Source organism: Cucumis melo, chromosome 1 (genome assembly GCF_025177605.1).
Source record: "Cucumis melo cultivar AY chromosome 1, USDA_Cmelo_AY_1.0, whole genome shotgun sequence".
NCBI classification, from domain to species: Eukaryota; Viridiplantae; Streptophyta; class Magnoliopsida; order Cucurbitales; family Cucurbitaceae; genus Cucumis; species Cucumis melo.
This window is the reverse complement of record NC_066857.1, coordinates 24,944,034-24,949,744: the sequence shown is the minus strand read 5'-3', so window position 1 is coordinate 24,949,744 and position 5,711 is coordinate 24,944,034. Positions and strand designations below refer to the sequence as shown.

The 5,711-nt window shown below is 37.1% G+C and overlaps 1 long non-coding RNA gene across 1 annotated transcript; it reads left to right on the top strand.

Moving 5' to 3' along the window:
- The first annotated feature begins 3,839 nt into the window (after nt 1-3,839).
- LOC107991593 (uncharacterized) lies at nt 3,840-5,711 on the top strand. The gene is made up of 3 exons (XR_001763790.2): nt 3,840-4,203; nt 4,381-4,445; nt 5,022-5,711. It is a non-coding gene; the product is annotated as an uncharacterized LOC107991593 (long non-coding RNA).

Here is a 5,711-nt window from a genome sequence, read left to right as displayed (position 1 = left end):
TTCATATTGTCTTTCCACTTTCAGGAGCATAATGATTCTCATCTCTGAGGATCGAAAATGTAGGGTTACACTTACAAGAATTACTAAAATAGTTATTATATTCTTGACCGAAGTAAACGGTAACTAAATGCTAAGTAAATATAAGATATTTGTGAGTTAGCATTTAGTCAAGATTGCCTTGATTCAAAGGACGAGTAATCGGCTACCCCTCGGTAGAGGTTATTCTGAATCTTTGAATTATCGTTGCAAACATAATAAAGGGTATATTATTTAAAGTTTTACTAAAAAGATTGGTTTATTTAGATTATAGTTTCTAAACAAAGTATGTTTGTTTTTCCAACATGAATAGCTCGATAGTTCAATTGTTAGCTTTCAAAAAACTTAACGGCGATAACTATGCGGCATAGAAATCAAATCTTAACACAATACTAGTGGTTGATGATTTAAGATCTGTCTTAACTGAGGAATGTCCTCAAACCCCTACCTCAAATGTAAACCGAACTAGTCGGATAGCATATGATCGATGGGTAAAAGCAAATGAAAAAGCCCGTGTCTACATCCTTGCTAGCATGTCTGATGTTTTAGCAAAGAAACATGAATCCTTAGCCACGACTAAAGAGATTATGGATTCATTAAAAGGAGTGTTTGGGCAACCAGAATGGTCCCTAAGACACGAGGCAATAAAATACATTTACACTAAGCGTATGAAAGAGGGGACCTCTGTTAGAGAACATGCCTTGGACATGATGATGCACTTCAATATTGCTGAGGTAAATGGTGGTGCCATCGATTAGGCTAATCAAGTTAGCTTTATCTTAGAGTCTCTTCCAAAGAGCTTCATACCATTTTAAACAAATGTGTCCCTGAACAAGATAAAGTTTAACTTGACAATCCTTCTGAATGAGCTCCAGCGTTTCCAAAATCTTACTAAAGGTAAAGGAAAAGAAGTAGAAACAAATGTTGCTACTACAAAAGAAAAATTCAAAAGAGGATCGTCCTCTAAATCTAAAGTTGGACCCTCAAAACCTAATCGTAAGATAGAAAAGAAGAGAAGGGAAAACTCCCAAACAGAACAAGGAAAAGAAAACTATAGAAAAATATACCACTGTGGTGAAAATGGGCACTGGTTGAGAAACTACCCAAAATACCTTGCTCAGAAAAAAAGCAAAGAAAGAAGCACAAGGTAAATATGATTTACTTGTTCTTGAAACATGTTTAGTGGAAAACGAAAATTCTACTTGGATATTAGATTTAGGAGCCACTAATCATATTTGTTTCTCATTTCAGGAAAATAGTTCTTGGAAAGGGCTTTCTGAGGGCGAGATCACTCTCAAAGTTGGAACTGGAGAAATGGTCTCAGCTAAAGCAGTGGGAGATTTGAAGTTGTTTTTTAATGATAGATATATCATACTCAAGAATGTCTTGTATGCACCTCAAATGAAGAGAAATTGATATCTATCTCTTGTATGTTAGAACATATGTACAGAATATCTTTTGAAATTAATTCGTGTGATAAGGAAATTTTAGAACTACATTAATGGAGTTTTAAAGCATAATTTATTTTGTACGGGTGTTGAAAAGAATGAATGAGGGTAAAAACGAATCCGCTTCTCCACGCCGACATGACATCCCACTACAGTTGCGCCACTCTAATCGCCAGAAGACGACCACCCACGTCGCGCGCGAAGACGACCACCCACGTCGCGCGCCTTGAACCACGGCGTTTTGAAGTAGTTAGTTCGAATCGACACAATCTATTCGAGTGTTCTCGTTGTGTTTCTTTGTTAACTGAGCTGTGCAGTACCTATCGATCGTTCGTCGTCATTCAGCAAGTCAAATCATTGCTAATTTCGTTCTTTTAAACTCCGTATCGTTGGATCTAAGTTTTTTGGTAAATCTTCTTTATTTTAAATGGATTTCTTGATAAATTTCAATTACCCATTAAGTTTCGACTTGGTTCTCACAATACCCATTACATTTTAATGCTAGATTTGGATTTTTAAAGGCGTTCAAACCACTGTCCAGCAGTTCGGAAGCTCAAATTTGGGCGTTCTAGTACAACTAGGGTAAGATTCTATGCTTTATATGGAGCGGGTCTTGAGTACCCATCTAATTTTAGTAACGATGTTGATTAAACTATGATGTCGAATGCTTGATTTTGAGCTTAGAAGGTGGTTAGGATGTTGCCCATGGAAGTTAAGAGTACTTTAATTGGTTCTTGATAAGTTTTGGAGTAATTTAAGTGAGTTTTCTTTGAGTTCTTGCATACCCATTGAATCTAAGCATTTAGATTAGATTACTCATAAGACTCGGGTTCCAAAGTTAAACATTTGAGGTCAAGAAGGGACTTTCTTCTAACTTTAGAGATTTGTTTAGATGTTGCATATATATATATATTTCGAACACACAATAGTTTTAGATTCGAATTTAGAAAGGCATTAACGTGTTATCAAGGTGATTTTGACAAGTGTTTGATAAGGTTGTAGATAAATTAACATGTTCTCTCATAGTTCTTAAATATCCACTTCGTGTTAGCGCGAACTTGATTTTACCCATAATATTTGAATGGAAAAGTGGGGACTTTAGAGAACTATGAAGCATTGTTCAACGCACTTAAGATTGTTTAGAACAAGTGTGGGAAATCTCTTAAGATATTGACTTGCTACTTTGACGTTGAGTTTGTTATTAAATGATCTAAATCCCTCACATTGTTGATATTGCAACTAAGAGCATCTTAATATACAAGACCCATTAAGTATACACTAAGTTTGGATCCTTATCTTGTTAAGAGTCCAATGTGAAGTTTAAGGTTCAAGGGTGGAATGTTTAGCCTAGACAAAAGCATTTAGGCGAAAGTTAAATTTATAACTTGGAAGCCCTGGTCAACACGGTTGAGGTTATCCTAGGTGAGTGGGGTAGGTTTCTAAGTTATTGACCCGTTAGATTGTTGTTGAGATTGTTAATGGATTTAAGCCTCTAAGGTATAAAAATTGGACATAAGAGTGTATGGATTTAAAAGACGACTTAAGTTGAGTGCTTGTGGCATTAAGAGTTTAAATTGAGGTTTTAGGGTCTCTTGTGTGTTATAATGGATATAAATCCCAAAATGTCATCAATAATGGAGATAAAAGTGTTTTTATATAAAAGACCCGTTGAGTTTGAACTAAGTTGGATGCTTATGGGGTTAAGCATCTAGATTTCAAGTCTAAGGGTTCGTAGGTGAAAATTCTAGCCTAATTTAAAGAGAATTGAGAATATAAAAACTTTAGAAACTAAAATAAGTTTGATTTGGCCTTATGAAGTATGTTGAAGATTTTTGTGTTGTCTCCCTTTGTGAAGATAATTAATAGGTCCTAATCGTTGTTTCAGGCCAAATTGAAGTGGGGAAAGCGTATAATCCCGAGGGATCGAGTAATTGATTGTGAGTGGTTTATTTTTTTAGCTTTTTTTATACATATACACGTTATCTCTTGATATTGCTTGGAGACTACCATGACCTAAACCGTTTATGACCACGTTTTCGTTATTGTTTAAACAATGTGTTTATACAGTGAAATTTAAAAAATGTTCATAACTCAAAGTTGATAAAAACGGGTTTCAAGTCCTTGTTTCCATTAATACTTAAACGATATGTTTACTCATTATGATGTTGAGAATGTGTATGCCTTGATTCTTATAAAATCGTGTTTCAAGCTTTTAGTTTATACTTGGTTTTGAATTATACTAAACCGATTCTTATGGTAAATGTTGGTGATTACCCTAAAGGCTACGTGAATGTGTTTCCGTAGCTACCTATGGTTGTCAGGGGATTCCAGGACTGAAAGAGGTCGTGACCGGAGATCTGAGAACCTGAGCCTAGTTGAAGACATGGATGGAGGATTGTGATAAGGCTTCGGGCCTAGCTTAACCCATGGTTAGGTGGCTCTAAATGCACGTAGGAGCGGTATGCAGTTACTATGATAGGTGCTAAGTCAGCGTGAGCTCCGTTTGGCCGCATGTTTTCCTTGTGGATATGGAGCACGTGTGAGCTATTCTTGGGTCGTATACTTAGTATGCTATCATGGTTGGTTGGATTGGTTGAGGGTTGCTATAATGGTGGGTACTAAGGATGCGTGAGCTAGTTTTGGCTGCATGATTCTTAACATGTGCGAGCTATCTTTGGCTGTATCTTTAGATGCCTTGCCATGGTTGTACGGATTACAGGTTTGTTGGTGGTACAATGGTTATAAGTTAATGACGTTTTTCACTAATATTATATTTCTAATGCATATTTATAATTTTTCTCTTTAAGTATATTTTATGAGCTTTATATTTAAGAAACTTGCCACTCACTGAGTATTCGACTTACATTTAAATGTTTTTCTTTCTCCCCCCCCTCAGGTAGTGAACAAAGGCCAAGCGTTGATTGATCTCTCGTTATCAGTCGTAGATCTCCATTATTAATTGTATGTTTATAATATGTTTTTGTAGTGCATCATGGAGTAGTTAGATGTGGTGAGAGTGAGGTCAATGACGTGTGTTGCAAATCCCTCTTTAGGATGAAATCATTTGTATGTAACTTTTGGTCTGATTGTGAACTTTACTAAAACTCTGAAATTGTGAAACCATCTGATTAAGTGTGTGGTGAGACACACTTGTGGCATTGTGGAGTTGATGTTATTTCACATATAGAAGTGCAAAATTTCTCCCCTTTTCAGATTTGGCTAACCCATATTTTAGGGGAGGTTCTGCCAAAAATTTTATTTAATTTCTTGAAAAATGTTTTTGCAAATTTTATTTTTGGGAAGGAATGTTAAACTAAAAATGAGTAATTCATACCACGATCTAGGTTAGAAGGGAAATCTTAGATCAGGGTGTGACAATTTGGTATCAGAGCATGGTTTTGAGAAACCTAGGGGTTATGAGGCGAATTTTGAGGGTGCTAAGGGTTGTGCATTTGAGAAGTCACATGTTTTTTAGTGTTGTAGTAAGTTGCATGGGCTATGTTTACTAAACAAATGTGCTTTATCATTGTGTTATAGGAACCATGCCTCAAGGTAGACCTCGAAAGCACCCTGATGCAGAAGCTAGTAACACTGCTAGAGAAGCAGCGATGGGAAGTGGGGAGTCTGATGTCGAATCTAGTCGCCCTCATGGTATGCCTTGATTCTTATAAAATCGTGTTTCAAGCTTTTAGTTTATACTTGGTTTTGAATTATACTAAACCGATGCTTATGGTAAATGTTGGTGATTACCCTAAAGGCTACGTGAATGTGTTTCCGTAGCGCCACCCATGGTTGTCAGGGGATTCCAGGACTGAAAGAGGCCGTGACTGGAGATCCGAGAACCTGAGCCTAGGTGAGGACATTGATGGAGGATTGTTATATGGCTTCAGTCCTAGCTTAACCCCTGGTTAGGTGGCTTTATGTGCACATAGGAGCGGTATGTAGTTACTATGGTAGGTGCTAAGTGTGTGTGAACTCTGTTTGGCCGCGTGTTTTCTTTGTGGATATGGAGCACGTGTGAGCTATTCCCGGGTCATATACTTAGTATGCTATCATGGTTGTTTGGATTGGTTGACGGTTGCTATCATAGTGGGCACTAAGGATGCGTGAGCTAGTTTTGGCCGCATGATTCTTTATCATGTGTGGGCTATCTTTGGCCGTATCTTTAGATGCCTTGCCATGGTTGTACGGATTACAGGTTTGTTGGTGGTACAATGGTTATGAGTT